This window comes from Pteropus medius, unplaced genomic scaffold (assembly GCF_902729225.1).
Source record: "Pteropus medius unplaced genomic scaffold, Ma_sr-lr_union100, whole genome shotgun sequence".
Taxonomy (NCBI): Eukaryota; Metazoa; Chordata; class Mammalia; order Chiroptera; family Pteropodidae; genus Pteropus; species Pteropus medius.
Genome location: NW_024349800.1, coordinates 25,810,820 through 25,826,522, shown reverse-complemented (window position 1 = coordinate 25,826,522; position 15,703 = coordinate 25,810,820). Strand labels below are relative to the sequence as shown.

The 15,703-nt window shown below is 41.4% G+C and overlaps 1 long non-coding RNA gene across 2 annotated transcripts; it reads right to left on the bottom strand.

Annotated features, from left to right (window-relative positions):
* Window positions 1-2,299: 2,299 nt before the first annotated feature.
* On the bottom strand, window positions 2,300-15,222 carry LOC120621621 (uncharacterized). 2 transcript variants are annotated; one of them, XR_005658218.1, is made up of 4 exons: window positions 14,904-15,222; window positions 10,847-14,342; window positions 8,813-8,903; window positions 2,300-3,467 (listed from the first exon to the last, which is right to left on the bottom strand). It is a non-coding gene; the product is annotated as an uncharacterized LOC120621621 (long non-coding RNA). The 2 variants fall into 2 exon arrangements; XR_005658217.1 differs by lacking the exon at window positions 14,904-15,222 and having other exon boundaries at window positions 10,847-14,444.
* Between the last annotated feature and the right edge of the window lie 481 nt (window positions 15,223-15,703).

The following is a 15,703-nucleotide window of genomic DNA, read 5'->3' as shown; positions in this document are numbered from 1 at the left end:
ACCCAGTCAGTTGAAAGGCCTTAAGAGTTAAACTGAGGTTTCCCTGAGGAAGAAGAAATTCTACCTCCAGCAGCATCGGTTCCTGCCTGAGTGTCCAGCCAGCCAGCCCTACAAGATTCAGACTTGCCAGCACTCATTTGTTTCTCTAAAGAACCCTGACTGAGGAGAGGTCAAGGAGAAAGCGAGCTGACTGCTCCATTCTGCGCCCTTACGCACTGGCTCTGGCATAGATGAGTGGGGGCGGGGCGGGGGGGGAAGAGGTTACTTCACACCCATGGCAAAAACTCAGGAGAAGAGAAAAGAGAAGAGAGAGAGGGCACAGGAAGATTTCAAAAATGTGTGCCTGCCTGTGGAAATGAGGAGGGGCCAAGACAGGGGAACATGGATGGATCAGACCAAGTCAGGACACAGGCTCCTGGGCTGTCCCACCAGACCCCTGCCGCTACCCTTTAGGTGCTCACCAGAGCTCAGGTGCAGCTTCAACCCTCCAGGAGGCATTTCCATCTTTATTTTACAGATGTGGCAACTGGGCCTGAGAGACACTAAGTAAGATCTAGATCCCCCGCTAGTATGTGGGGAAGCCCAGGTCCAAACACAAGTCTCTCTGATCCCACACTCCCTCCATTCACCAAACAGTTCTTATACAGCAACTTGATGGAAAGTCAGGAGTGGGGGAATGGAGTTCTAACGCTGCCTCTACTCTGACTGGCTGCAGGACATCTACAGGCAGCTGGTGGGTGGTGGGAGTCATCTGCTGTGATGGAACAGCCTGGGCTTTGGGTCAGACCACTGGTCTGGATCTCAGGTCTACTATTTACTGGTCGGTAGCCTTGGACACCTTTTTTACTCTCCCGTGATTCAGATGCCCCATCTTTAAAACAAAGATAAATGATACCTACCTTTTAAAGACTAGATTTTGTGAGACAGCCTATATAAAACATATAACAAGTACTCAAAAAAAGGGGATTTCAGTCCCTTCTCAAACTTTCTCTGGTCCTCAGTTTTCTCAACCCGTTCCACCTACTACAGGGTTGTTGGGCTGGTCCAATGAGATAATAAATAAAAATGTCCTTGATAAGTTGCAAGCATCATCATCATGGGAGGACAGGGCACAAACACGGCACTTTATGCAAAATTCAGCCACCAGTTCTACAACTCTAAGTCATGTAAACACCCTGTGCCTCAGTTTCCCCTTCTAAAGTATATGCCGTTCCACTTTCCTTAATACGTAGGCTTCTGAAGACAAATGAGTATAATTTGTAATCATTACAAATTGACTTTTAGGCCATACAGTTGTGCTAGATTCTAAATAGCCAGATGACGTCCCCAGTCCTCTCTGCAGTACACGCACCTCCTATATCCTATAATGAAAGATCATCCTCCCCCAAGTAAGTTCCTTTGTCTCCTCTGTGACACACTAGCTCTAACTTCATAGAATTTTCTTTTGTTCTTTCAACTCCTGACTTGATACACATCTCATTCCTTGCTCTCCCTGTCATCTTCTCTCCCAGAGTTGACATGTGGCTGAACTGATATCCTTCCTCCGTTTCCTTTCTTGTTACTACATGTCCAGTAGTATTGCATAAAAGTGCTCAACGGGAAGGGTCAAGCTCAGTTTCAAGCCTGAGGTCTGGGATTTCATCAAATCCGTAACGTTTATCTGCCCTCGCCATCAGCCAAATACTTCCCAATTTAGGTCTCACTCACATCAAGAGGAGCGCAATGTCTGGGCTACGAGAAGCCCTGCCCTCCCCTCCATTTTTCTTATTTAATTCCAAGAATACAGCTCCCAAACCTACTTAGGCCTGCGTAACAGTCACAGGCAGCGTGGCTGTTCTGAGCCAGGCAGCATTTCCACCTGAGGTGGCTGCAGGGTTGCTGTCAGAGTGAGCCGACCACCTCCGCTAGGCTGGAGGGGAAAGGCCCACACAAAGGGCATTCTGTTTCAATTGAATGAGAAGTTGATTTGAGCCCATTTCCAAAGTGTTTTGCTATCCGCATGCCTTGGGTACAGGGTAAACATTGTTATTATATGACAGAATTCCCCCATTACACCATGCACAGCCCTAACTTGGGAGCAAGAGGATATTGGCTTGTCCAAACACTAGCATTTCTATGGGATTCCACCTCAGGTGACGCCTCCTGCCAGCAGATGTGGTGTCCCTCTCACTTCTCTTGCCTCCTGTGCATAAATTCATTTCACTACCACTAAATTTACAATGAATAATTAAGTGCATCCGCAGTGCCTAGGGCGGTGCCTGAAACCCAGGAGACGCTTTATAAATATTGGTAGTGAACAAACAAATGAATGATGCACAAATAAAAAGTGCAAGTGGGGGTTAAAGGAAAATAGAGTTTGGGGTTTGGTTTTGTTTGGTTTCATTTTGTATTTAAATGAAAGAGGAGAAGAAAGAACTGTTCATTTGGGTTCCAAATTAGAAGGCAACAATGCCCAGAAAAAAGTAAGTCATTTGTTTGACCATTTGAGGGCATAGCGGTTGACCAGCAGGTATCGGCTGGAGACAGTGCAAAGCACGGCTCTGGAAATCTTCCAGGTCCAAGAAGTTTCATCTACCAGACTCAGGATACACCCCCTGTAGCCTCTGCTCCTCACTTCTGCCTTGTTTTGCTCATCCTGCTCCACGTACGCAACCTGAATGAGGTTACTTAACCCTGACAGCCTTCTCTGGGGAGTAGTTAGAGCCTTTAAGAATTTACCTCCGCTTCACCAGAAGTCTTCTCATTAAAGAGTTACTTAAAATGTTTCCAGGGCCTAAAACATTAAGATTTAAAGGAAACAATTGACTGCTTTTTTCCATGCCAAATCAGACCGTTGTTTAACATGGTGAGAGCTACCACTGAGGTTACTGAAGTAGAAAATGGGGTCACATGTTGCTGGAGAAAATAAACTTAGCAGGGAAATTAAAACCAAGACAGGCTCAGGGACCAGCATAGTCATTGTGATGTCTTCGGGAATCAGGCTTTTCAGGGGTCCTACAGCCCAAAAGTCAGACTCGAGCTGGCCTCTTGGATTTCCAAAGCCCTCTGTTATACATCCCATCTCACAAAATAGTCAGATTGGAGCTGCTGGAAAGGTGCATGCCATGAAGAGGAGGCTTCGTGGAGGAGTAGGCCTTTGGCCTGCCTTGAAGGATGGTAAGCCGGGCAGGGGGACCAGCAGAAGACAAGATTTGGCAGTGTGAACAAGGGGGCGAGAGACAACAGTCTAGTACAGGCTGGAAGCTTGTTTTGAAGTAGGAGATGAAGTTCTCCTTTCTGACCATGCTCCACTCCGACGAGAGAATCTCATCCTTCATGGGAAAGTGCTCTGGGAAACATCAAGGTCATCCGCTTCTGAGCTGGAGCATTCGTACTGAGTCATCTTGGCATTCTGACTTGTGCATTGCAGTTTAAAACAGGGGTTCCGAATTTATTCAAAATTTATTCAAAATGGTACCTGGTCAGATCTGAAAATAGAAATGGATGTCATCTCTTTCAAATCTGAAATTTATTAACTCAGAACAGGAAGAGACCTTCTAAGTGGGCAGGGAGTGACAAATATAGCTGTTTGCTGTCCAGCTCAGAACAAATGGAAAACATCCCTGGATTCCTCTGAGCACTTATGGGCTTCTGTTTACCAGAAACTTCTCAGAAAAAAAATCCTTCACTTTTTTGAGTTGTGAGTTTATGTAGTCATCAGGATAACTCAGTAATTAAGTGCCCGCACAAACCAACCTCAGACAATTTTTTTGCTTTCCCTGCCATTTCCCATGAAGTCCTTGTTCTCTTTGCAGGGTGGGTTGCTATCAGAAAGCCCAAGCCCATGTAACCTTGCCAGGGCTCCTTCCATTCCCTGTGACTGTCTGCATGCTTGTGAGGACCCCATACCCAGCATGCCCTCTGCTATGCCTCAGTGAACATTGTGGTTCTTGACAACTACTCCATGACAAAAGCCACCTTCCTAGGTAATGTTTTTCCCATGGGCCTGATAAAGTATTCTAGACCTTTTGGTCTAAAGAAGACTAAATTTTAATAAGAACCTTCTGTAGACATTGCCAGCAGACAACATTGATCATATTTAGAGCAATTCTTTCTATAATTGGAGAAATTCCCATGATATCAGTCTTGCTTTCTCATTATAGTCACAGCTCAAACTCCTAGCTTCTTTTGCAGCTCAGATGCAGGACTGTCACCTAGCTCTGTCATCATACATATCCACATAGGATTTTGTTCTGGAAATGAGAAAGTGAGCAATGTGAGGAACCAGCCTCTGCCAAGGGAATAAATCTCTTTGGTTGACTCTGGTAGTGGCAGAGGCATCAGGCCTTGGAGGACCAGGTCCAACTCCAGACACAAAAGTGGCCCTAATGCTGGAGGCAGTAGAGCAAGCAGGAGAGATGATGTGTTCCTAGCATTGAGTTCTCAGCAGCCGCAATGCTAGTTTCACCTTCAGACCAATTCTACAGTGTGGCTGGAGCATTTTTCCTGGAAGCTTAATCTTGAACCTGCTTCTCTCCCAAATCCCAATGATTCTAGAGGGTGGGGGGAACCAAACATCATTTAATAAACCCATTTTCTTTTTGACACAGCTCAGTTTCTGCTATCTGCAACCAAGTATGCTGACAATGGGCATTTTGTAAGCTGAAGGAACAGAAGCCTAGGGGCACGTAGACCTTTGACACTCGGCTATGCTCTGTGGGGGCTCTCTCCTCTGCTGGTCTTTAGTGACAGGGTAGCGGCAGGGGTCACCTCTTCTTAGGATATAGGAAACTCATTCTTTCAACGCAAGGCAACCTCAGATAAGTTATGAGCAATTCTTTCTTTGAATCAATGATGTCTGCACATGTAAGTTCCTTTGACACCCACCTAAAGCTACAACAGAAGAACTTCAAAATGTGACCTCGGCCAGGATTAAGCTTCCATGATCTCTCTTTGCTCTCCTTTCCCTAGCCTTAGCTCAATTTAAACTTCACCAGTTTCCAAAAACCCAGTTACTTCTTGTCTCAAACACTTCTCTCCTACTAATCTTAGTCAAACTTACAATCAGCTCCATTAAGGCATATAACTAAAAATACATTAGAAGATTATCCTTTGCCAGAAGTATTTGCATGAAACAGGAATCAAACCTTGGACTAAAAGAACAGTCACTCCTGGTGAAATTTCAAGTATCAGCCCAGTCAATAAAGGAAATTCCTGTTTGATTCACCTCAATTTTTGTTCGTTCATTTGTTTGTTTATTTTTGGCAATGAGGACTTCCTAGGGTGACTACAAAGCCATCAAACATCATAGAGGAAGGAAGGACTCTAACATTTATTGAAAGGTACTACTCTGAATGCTTTTCCCAACACTGTCACACCCCCTCACCCTCACTCCTTCAGTCACAGCAACCACCTCACTGCTCCTAACACTACATTGACTAGTATTCAGTCATATAACTAACCCAACTGCAAAGGTGTCTGGCAAATATACTGTGGCCGTGAGCCCAGAGTGAGGAGAAAAGAGGTATGGTATTCAATTACCAGCCTTAAGAAGATCCAAGTGTCACCTTCTATTAGTAACTCGGGTTTTAGAATGCCCTAGCTGCTGAGTGAGGAGGTATCATGCAAATTGGTGAACCACCTAGACCTAGAATTCAGGCAATCTTGGATTCAAATCCCAGGCCCACTACCGACTTAGTCAAAGAAACTTACCTCTCTAAGTCTCAAATTTCTCAACTACAAAATGAGGACAGTATAACATCTACTTCTCAGGCAATAGAGAGGAAAATCTGAGACAATGACGGCTAGATATGTAGCACACCCCTGACACATGGCTATTGTTAGGGGGAAGATGTTCAGAAGTGGGGTCCCAGCTTCTTCTCCTGGCACTCTTACTTCCAAGCTAGCTAGTGATCCAGAGAACCACTTCAGGTCTCAGAGATTAAATAAGACAAGCTTTGTCCCCACTTGACAGATGACCTATGAATCCTCTCTGTTGCATCCTATTGATGGTTTCTGACAAACCCCACAGTATCAGTTTGCATAAGTAAGTTAGAAATGCCCTTTCCATTAACAGAGCCCTGCTATTAACTAATTACACTTCGGCTTTTCCTGCGTTAGCCACTGTGCCAGGGAGAAGAGGCCAAGTGCGAGGTGGCTTCTACCATGGAGAAAAGGCTTGTATGGACTGGAATGGGTGGACTTGGCTGGGCATGGGGGCTGCTCTTTTCCCTCCTTTCCTTCCTACAAATCCAGTTAATGGGAACTAGGCCTACTAGAAAGATGACTCATGGAGTTGCTGCTCCCAATTTCTCACAGGAGTGTTTTCAAAGGCTTTAGGGAACCTCAGATTTTTCAGAAAAATACTGATATTCAGAAAAAAATTCAGTGAACTGTTCAAAGTTACTCAGAAAATATATGGTTTTATTATGGTGGTGTCCTGATGGGAAGAGCTCTGGTCTCTGAAACTAGAGCTCCTTTTGCTAGTACCAACCCTGTGGTCAGCATCTACAGAGTCAGCCCCACGCCAGACAGGGGAATGGTGGTCTACCCATTCCCATCTTCTGCTGTGGCTTCCTCCATGTTGGTAAGAAAAAGAAACTTTCATCTGGAATGGGTCAGCCGTGAGTTTAAATGCCAGCTCTGGTGCTTAGGCAAATTGAATAACCTCTCAGAGTCTCAGCTTCTTTTTGGGTAAGATGAGAAGATCCATCTCAAGGGGCTCAAAGTAGAAACCAAGTAAATGTTAGTAAGTAAGAGTTTCCTACCTTCACCACTCCCCTGAGATCTATCCCATTTCTGTAGGGGTGGGAAAGTTGTCCACACCTTGAATGGTAAGGTGTAGATATCTCTGTGGCACTGATGGGGTGGGCCCAACAGAAACCCACTTAATGGGGTCTGGAGAGCCTCTTAGGGGAAAACTTCTCCTGAGAAAAGACATCAGAAATTATGAGCTTCACCCATTAGAAAGCCCTCAGCACAGAAAGTGTGTAGAGATGTTGAGTTGGAATTATTCAAACCTATCCCTATTCCAGCCACATGGATAGCTGTCTAGGTTCTGGGCATGAAAAGTTAATAAAAATAGAAAGAACTGAGTTCCACTTCCAGTTAGAATGCAGATTACAAGAAATTGTTACTTTTACCCTAACAATGAGAACCAGCCAAATAAGCTACAAAATCACAATTGTTTTAAAACCATCAGGGAGCCAAAGATACAAAGGAAAAATGAACAAAATTTTGAAAAGTAATGATACCCTCCTAGGAAGGAGAGACCATTGATGCTTTCACCACTGGCAAAGGAGCAGAGAAAGAGAAATATGCCGTGCATAGGGGTAAGGAGAAATTCATCAAACTTTTGACAAACTGATAGCAGTGAGTGGGATGCCATGACAAACTAGGACCTGAGGAGCCCTAGCCATACTGTGGACCTGTACCTACCCGCCACCTCACTCCCATTATTCTCATCTAGGCCCAAAGGTAGTGTGCTGAGAGCTGCAGGTAGGGCAAGAGGTAGGGCTTAGATAGATCCCTCTGAGGTGCCCAGATTTCCCCAAGTACAAGGCTGAAACTAGAGATGGAGCAGGAGACCTGAGGGAAATGATTTGGAGGCACTCTGGGCTTTTGTCAAGTGCACTGCAGCCTTCCTCCAAAAGATGTGGGCAGGACATCTGGGGAGAGAGAACTCTCAAGATGCAGAAAGCTAAGGGCAGAATTGGAAAGCAAAGAGAATACTCTTCAGTGGGTGGGTACATAAACAAACAAACAAATGCAAGCTGGTAGCCAGATTATAAAATGTAAAGAATTTTCTGGAATTTCACCAGTGCTCAGATTCTAAATTCTGCTAAAGGGAATCTTGATCTTTATTGCTCAAATTATCTTAAGCCAGTGGCAAAATAAATCTAATTTAAGTTACAATCAAGCCCAGACTCAGCTGAACTACAGATTGACTCAATCTCCCACACAGAAATAAAAGATGATTCCCTTTTCTGGAGGTGACTATTATTTACTTAGTGTCTACAATTATTCTACACATAATGTCCCCATACATCAATATATAGGAAAGGTGCAAAGAAGGAAGAAAACCTTACTCATATTCAAAGACAGAAACGGTCAACTGAATCAGACTCAGAGATAGCCCAGACAGGGACTTTAAAATAACAATGATAAATATTTTTAAAGAATCTAGTGGAAAAAAATATATGTATGAACAGATTAATAATTTCAGGAGAGAGAAGGAAACTATAAGAAAAGACACAAATAGAAACAAGAGAAATGAAAAAGTAATATCAAAATGAAGAATTTATTTAATAGATTTAATATTAAATTAGATATAGCAGAGGAACAGTTTGATGAGCTTGAAGACAAATCAATAAAAATTATCTAAATAAAAACAAAGAATAAAATAAGGAGAAAAAGAAAACTGAACTGTGGGATAAGAACAAATAATTTAGAAAAAAATGTAATTGGAGTTTCAGAAAAAAAGAGAGATAATGGTAAATGTGGGCTTTGCTTCCTTCCTTCCTTCTTTCCCTTCCTTCCTTCCTTCAGCCTTCCTTCCGTCCTTCCTTCCTTCCTTCCTTCCTTCCGTCCTTCCTTCCTTTTCTTCCTTTCCTCCTTCCTTCCTTCCTTCTTTCTTTCCTTTCTTCCTTCCTTTCTTTATTCTTTTCTTTTTCTTTTTTTTACAAATAACAACAAAATACTTTCCAAAATCAATCCATAGATCCAAGAAACTCAGTGAATCCAAGCAAGATAAATATAAAGAAAACCACTTAGACTCAAAGATAAAGAGATAATTCATAAAAATAGCAAGTGGGAAAAAAGATACATTACTTACAGGGAACAACAATGAAAATGAGGCCAGAAAACTGGAACAACTTCTTCGAAGTGCAAAAAGAAAAAAAACTATCAATTCAATATTTCATATCCTGTAAAATTAGAGGCAATATACAGACTTGTTAGATAGACAAAAACAGATAATTTGTCTATAAGAAATGTCCCCCCAAAATTATACATATGTGTGCAATACATATTTGTTTGTGTCTGTGTGTGTTATTTGTAGACAATGTAATATATATAATTTTTTCAAGGCTATGGGATACTAGATGGAATTCTCTCTCTCTCTACATATATATATATGTATACATGTATATATTTCTCTAAAAATTGCTGATTTTTTAAAAATCAAAAAAATAATATATTATGGGGCTTATACCATAAATAGAAGTAAAATATGCAAAAACAAGAGCATAAAAGGCACAAGACAAATACATGGAATCATTGCTATTAGGTTTATACATTATTCATAAAATAGCATGAATATATCTGAAGGTAGATTGTTATCATTTAAAGATATGGTGTAATTTCTAAAGAGCAAATGCTATAAAATAACACAAAAAGTGTGGCTAAAATGTCAACAGAGAAGACAAAATAGAATACCAAAAAGTACATAATTCATCCAAAAAGATACAGTAAAGAGAGGTGGCAAATAAAAAAAAGAACAAATGGAAAAAATACCAGAATGGTAGATTTAAATCCAGTCATGCACTTAATTATATTAAATGTAAAGAGATTAAACACACTAGCAGTAAATCAGCAGTTGTCAGACTGCATTAAAAATGTAAGATTTACCTACATGTTATTTAAAAGTAGCATATTAAGTATAAATTTACATTTAGATTAAAAGAAAAAGAGTAGAAAAAGATATTCTATGTAAACATTAAGCATAAGAAAGTTTAGTGTGCTATATTAAAATCAGACAAAGTGGACTTCAAGAAAAACCACACTACCCAAGATAAAAAGAGCATTTCATAATTATAAAAGGGTCAATTTATCAGGCAGATTTAATAATCTAAATGTGTATCCACTCAGAACAATGTTTCGAAGTTCACAAAGCAGACATTGACAAAACCAAAGAGAAATCCACATTCATAGCTATAGATTTTAACACCCTTCTCTCGGTAATTGATAACTAATAGATCAAAAAAAAGTCAGTAAGGATATAAGAATCGAACAACACTTTTAAACAGTTTGACATAATTGACATTTATAAAATACTACTCCCCAAACCTGCAAATACTCATTAATTTCAAGTGCACATACACATTGACCAAGAGAGACTACATACTGGGCCATAAAACAAATTAAAAAATTATCAAGGCTCAAAATCATATCAAAATATCAAAATAATATTCTCTGATCAGGATAGAATTCAGTTAGATGTCAATTATAGAAAGGTACCGAGAAAATCTTGCCATATTTTCAAATTTAAATGCCCACTTCTAAATAACCCATAAGTCAAAGAAGAAATCACAAGAGAAATTACAAAATATCTCTAACTGAATAATAAAGAAAATATAACAAAATTTGTGAGATGTGATAAAACTGAGCTTAGAAGAAAATGTGGAGCTTTAAGTGACTTATAGAAAAAAGAGTAAGTCAAAGACTAAATTTCTACTTTAAGAAGTAAGAAAAAAAGCAAATTAAAACAAACATTAAAAAGGATAAAGCAAATAATAAAATTAAAAGCAGAAATAAATGAAATAGAAAATGGACAAAGAAATCAAAATATTAAAAGTTGAATATTTGAAGAAATTAACAAAACATAAATACTTGGCAAAACTGATCAAGAAAAAAATAAAACACAAATTACCAAGGAGTGAAAGGAGAAGATATCATTGCAAATCCTACAGATATTAAAAGAATAATAAGAGAATGTTATGTACAAATGCATACCAAAATATCGACAACATATATAAAATGGAAAAATTCCTTGAAAAATAAAACTTACTAGAATTAAAATAAGAAGAAATAGAAAATCTAAATGGTCCTATGTCTATTAAAGAAATTAAACTCATAATAAAATACCTACCAACAAAGCAACTTCCAGGTCCAGATGGCTTCACCAATTAATTGTGTAAACACTTAAGGAAGAATTAATCCAATCTTACACAAGCACTTTCAGAAATTAGAGGGAACGTTTCTCCACTTGTCACATGAGTCTATTTTTTTTGATGACACAGACATAGACAATGGTCAACACTCATTGAAGTGAACACTAAAGATCTGTGATTATATTATATAGATTAGATTATATTGAATATAATTTGCACTCAATTAAAAATTAGAAAGAGATGTTTTCCTGAACTCCATGACATATTGGTGCTCATGCAGCCCCTCTGTAAGACAAGACCTCCTCTAACAAATGCCTCTAACAGTGAAGACCAAGGCACTGCCTTGTCCCCCCATTCCCCCAGACTACAGCCATAAAGTGGCACACAAAGGCACTGAGCAGGACACTGGGGAGAGCAGCAAGACACATGACAAATGTCCAGGATCCATCAGCAGGTACAAGCTTGTTTACACACAATATTTCTCAGAGTGTCCCAGGAGTACTAGTGTAAGTAGGCATTTTTGCGGGGGGCCTAAGGTCATGAGTAATGAGCCAATCAAATATGTGACTGAATCATAGCCACATGTAGTGAATCAGGTTACATCAGAGACCTGAAAGCTTTAAAAATTCACTCCAGTGAGATTGCTCACCTTAATGTATTTCCCAAGGCACCACCTTCCCCCACCTCACCAACTACCTCCTCTAGCAACTGATGAGTTCTAAAACTCATTCCCACCATGTCTTACATATACACATACTATTATTTTCTAAATGCATATTTTCCAAAATGTATGTAGACACACACTTATTATTCAAATTCGTTTGTAAGTATTACTGAGTTCACTATATCTTCTCAAACAGTAGGTGTTAAAAATAGAACTACTGAAGGCATCAGTTATTTTTAATAAATAATTTTAAGAGGCTCAATTCTTATTTTTGGACAGATATTTGAAGTCAGACAAACCTGGATTCAAATGCTGACTTTTCAACTTCCTGGTTGTGTGACCTTGGGAAATTTACTTTTTCTCTCTGACCTTCAATGTCTCATGTGAAGAGATAGAGAATATGACAGCTTCTTCTTCTTAGGGTCATTGGGGGAATTAAATAATAATTACAAAGCTTTATTACAGTACATGACACAGAGTATGTGCTTAGTAAATATTAGCATTATTCAACAGAAACTGTTATACTAAAAAAAAAAAAAAAAGTGCAGAACTTGGAGTCAAAATACCTAGTCCTGCTCCTGTGCCCCCACTTCTCTCTGTGACTTGAGCATGTTCTTTAGCTCTCTGGGCCTCTATTTCCTTACATGTAAAGTGAGAAGTTTCTGTCTAGTTGTATTGGTGACTTCTCAGCACCACAGAGCACTTTCTCCTCTAGCTTGGCAGAAGATGCCCAAGGATGGAAAGATTTATCCTACCATCAACACAATCCAAATGCAATCTAAATTGCAGCAAAATGAAAAGAACAAGAGGGCTAGGGTAACCATGACTCCCTGCCAGTGGCATAGACAGTGGAGAAATTCGACCCGGGAAAAAATCTAGACAACAGAGAACTTGAGAGTATTGAGTTAAGAATGGTCTCTTCCCTCAGGATTGGCAAATGAGTCAGGTTTCTTATTTGCAAATCCAAGCAAAAGAGAATCATAGGGATAGAGAAGAATGGGTCTTTCCAGTGGGCCCGCCTCTTTCCAATCCCATTACTGTCACCTAAGTCAGGCCTCCAGGGTCTTGCTTTAAGACTAAAGAGACAGTCTCCTGACCTGTCATCATTCCTCAGGCAATCCTCCTTCCATTCTATCCTAAATAGCGCAATGAGAGCTGTCCTTCCAATGCACAGCATTGACATGCTCTCTCATGCTCAAAGTCCTTCAGTAGTGACCACCACTACCAGACTCATACTCTTCCTTCTGCCAAGAATGCTTTCTAAATTCTGCTGATCCCTGAAGGCCCAGCTCAATTCCTACTGCTTCCAGGAAGCTTCTCTTCATGGGTACTTAGATAAAAGAGTGCTTACTCACTGGAGAATCTCAAGAATAATTCAAGCACATGCCTATAAACCTTTATTGATTCTCCATTTTCTATTGAATGAAAAAAAAAGAGAGAGAGAGAGAGAAATATCTCAGATTGGCTCTTGGTACAGTCCATAACATAATCCCCACCCACCTCACTATTCCACAGTACCTGGCCTAATCTCCAGTCAGTTCTGAGAATTCCCACACCTGTCTTTATTCATGTTTTCTCCACTTGGTATTCCTGCCCTCTGACAGTCAAAACGTGACCCATCCTTTGAGAGTTATTACAAATTCTATCTTAACTCGGCTGCTTTCCCTAATCTTCTTTCTCCTTCCAAGCCCCTGAGCACCTTGTTTTTTCCCTGGGATTCAGCATCTCCTTGGCACTTTAGATGACGGTGAACTCAGAGAACATAAGGCCATTGAGGGTGGAGACGGAGCTCTTTGTGCACTGCGATCCCTGGATCAGAACTGTCCATGCATGTCGTGGGGCTTAGGAATTACTGAGTGAGGGACACTGGAAGGTCCACAACCTGGTGGTTGTATGAAACATGCCAGCATTGAGTGGGAAGTCAGACAAAATGGCATCTAGAGTCCCTTCCAATCTTCCAGGAGCCTGAGAAGTCTCTAAGAGAATCCCTGAACTCTACTTTTTTTGAATTGCTTTGGCCACTAGTCACCCAATTCAGCCTGTGATTGATTGATTGATTTTGTTGTTATTTATATTTAATTTTTTGCAAAGATAATACATTCACATAGTTCAAAGTAGTTTTTGTAATTAAAAGGTACAAAGTACAACATCTTACCCCCCAACGTCTGTCATCTGACTGATCAATTAACCACTTTTATTAGCTTTTTGTATCTTTCCAGATTTTCTGTATGCAAATACAAATATATGGTTTTCTATTTTATAACAGAAACAGGAGCTTGCATTTGATTGTTTTTGCAATTGAACTGGGAGTTAAATTTGCCTCACCAGCTGCAGTGAAATTGCTGTGTAAGGTGTGCACCTTAAAGCTCTTTCATGCCCTGCTATGCCTAGCTCAAGGCTGGCACACACAAATGCTTCAATAAGTGCTTCTTGGTTGGCTGCCCTTCCATAACTTTCTCTGCCTGGCCTGGAGCCGAGGGCACGTGCCCCACCTACAGCTCCAACATGTGAAGAGAGGCTCTGCATTCTCACTTCCTCTGACACATTTTTAGAGAATGATCTGAGACCCAAGGGGGTGAGTGCAAGTTTTAGTCTGTGGTACACCAAGCCTCCTGCCACCTTTCAATTCAGTGGAAGAGAAAGCACGATAGACTGAGAGTCAGCAGACTTGGAGTTAGCTGCAGCTGTGTCCCCAAGCGTCTGTGCAACTCTGGAAAAGTTTTCTCCAGGCCTCATTCTTCAGAAGACTTTCTTCAAGCATCAGTGCAGCCCTCGGAGTCTTTTGGTCTCGGCTCTGCAGACATCATGTGCTGTGGGCATGAGGGCATGTTTGTACCCAGGAGCCCATGGGAGACACCTGAGGCACATTCCCTGGACCTTTGTCTGCTGCCCTGATGATTCTGGCCATGATGACATAGCCCTTACTACAGTCTAAGTCAGTATATGAGCATCTCAGGGCAACAGTTCTCTCCCTGGAACCATGGGCAGCTGTCTGCACAAAGACTGAACTTTTCCCAGTTAATCATGAGAGGCCTAAGTAAGTACTCCACAATTGTCCAGATATGGACCCCAAAAAGCCTAAGGGCATGTCTGGGAGGCCAGGCTACCAATCCTTGCAGCCTTCAAGGCCAGCACCCTTCTCACTAGCACTCTCTGAGCAGGTGGCACCAGAATGGGGAACTGTGTGGTTCCTGAGAGCCTCTGCTGGGGAATTCCTCTCATTTTTCTCTGCTCCACTGCCCTCCCCACCTGCCTCCATCTACTTGTAGGGACAGGAAAGAGCTGACCTGTAAGGGACCTCCAAGACCATCTGGTCCATCCTCTTAATCTACAGATTCAGAAACTGAGTCCAGAGAGAGGAAGTCACTCACCTGGGCACACAGCTGCCTGAGGGGGAACAGTCTTCAACAACCAGCCATCTAAGTCTCAGAAAAACCAGCCAATGTTCTCCCTTGCCTTCCAGTGTTCTTGTCTGAACATTCACAGTGAGGCAGATGCCATGCCAAGGCTCTCCTCTTGGGGAACAGGGTGGGAAAGTGTCTCAGAGGACGCAGTCAGGCAGGCAGTTTTTAGTTTCCTGTTCTGGCGGAACCCCGGTTGGTTGATTCAGTTCTCTGCACTGCTGGCGTGGGCTCTGGGAGCGTGTTGTTGGTTACAAACTTATCATGACTGTCATGAGCAATACAGGCAGGGAGGAGAGCAAGGTGTCAGTTTTGCCTTCAGCTGACCAGTCTTCAGACTGAAACTGGGAGTCGGTCCTAGACTCAGAACAAAAAAGCTATTGCTAGGAGCCCTGTTCCCTATGAGACTCAAGATCATTAAGGTTTACAGCCTATCCTTTCTCTGTTGAGTTGTACCTACATCCCCTCTCTCCTTTAAAAAGCAGCTCAGGGATGCCTCTTCCATGAAGCCTTCCCTGACTACGAACCCCCCCATCCCACAAGTTACCCATGATTTGTCCTGGGCCACTCTTTAGAATGTGTGTATATCTGCAATCATGACCAAAGGCTGGGCACCTTCAACAGGAGGCGAATGTTCTACTTCTTTAATGTCCTCTGTAGGCCCTAGCCCAACAGAATACTCAAAAGGTACATGATAGCAACTTACTGGTCAACTGATTCCAGTTCCTCCCACTGAAAAAAAGTGAAACCAACCACACCATCTTTGAAAT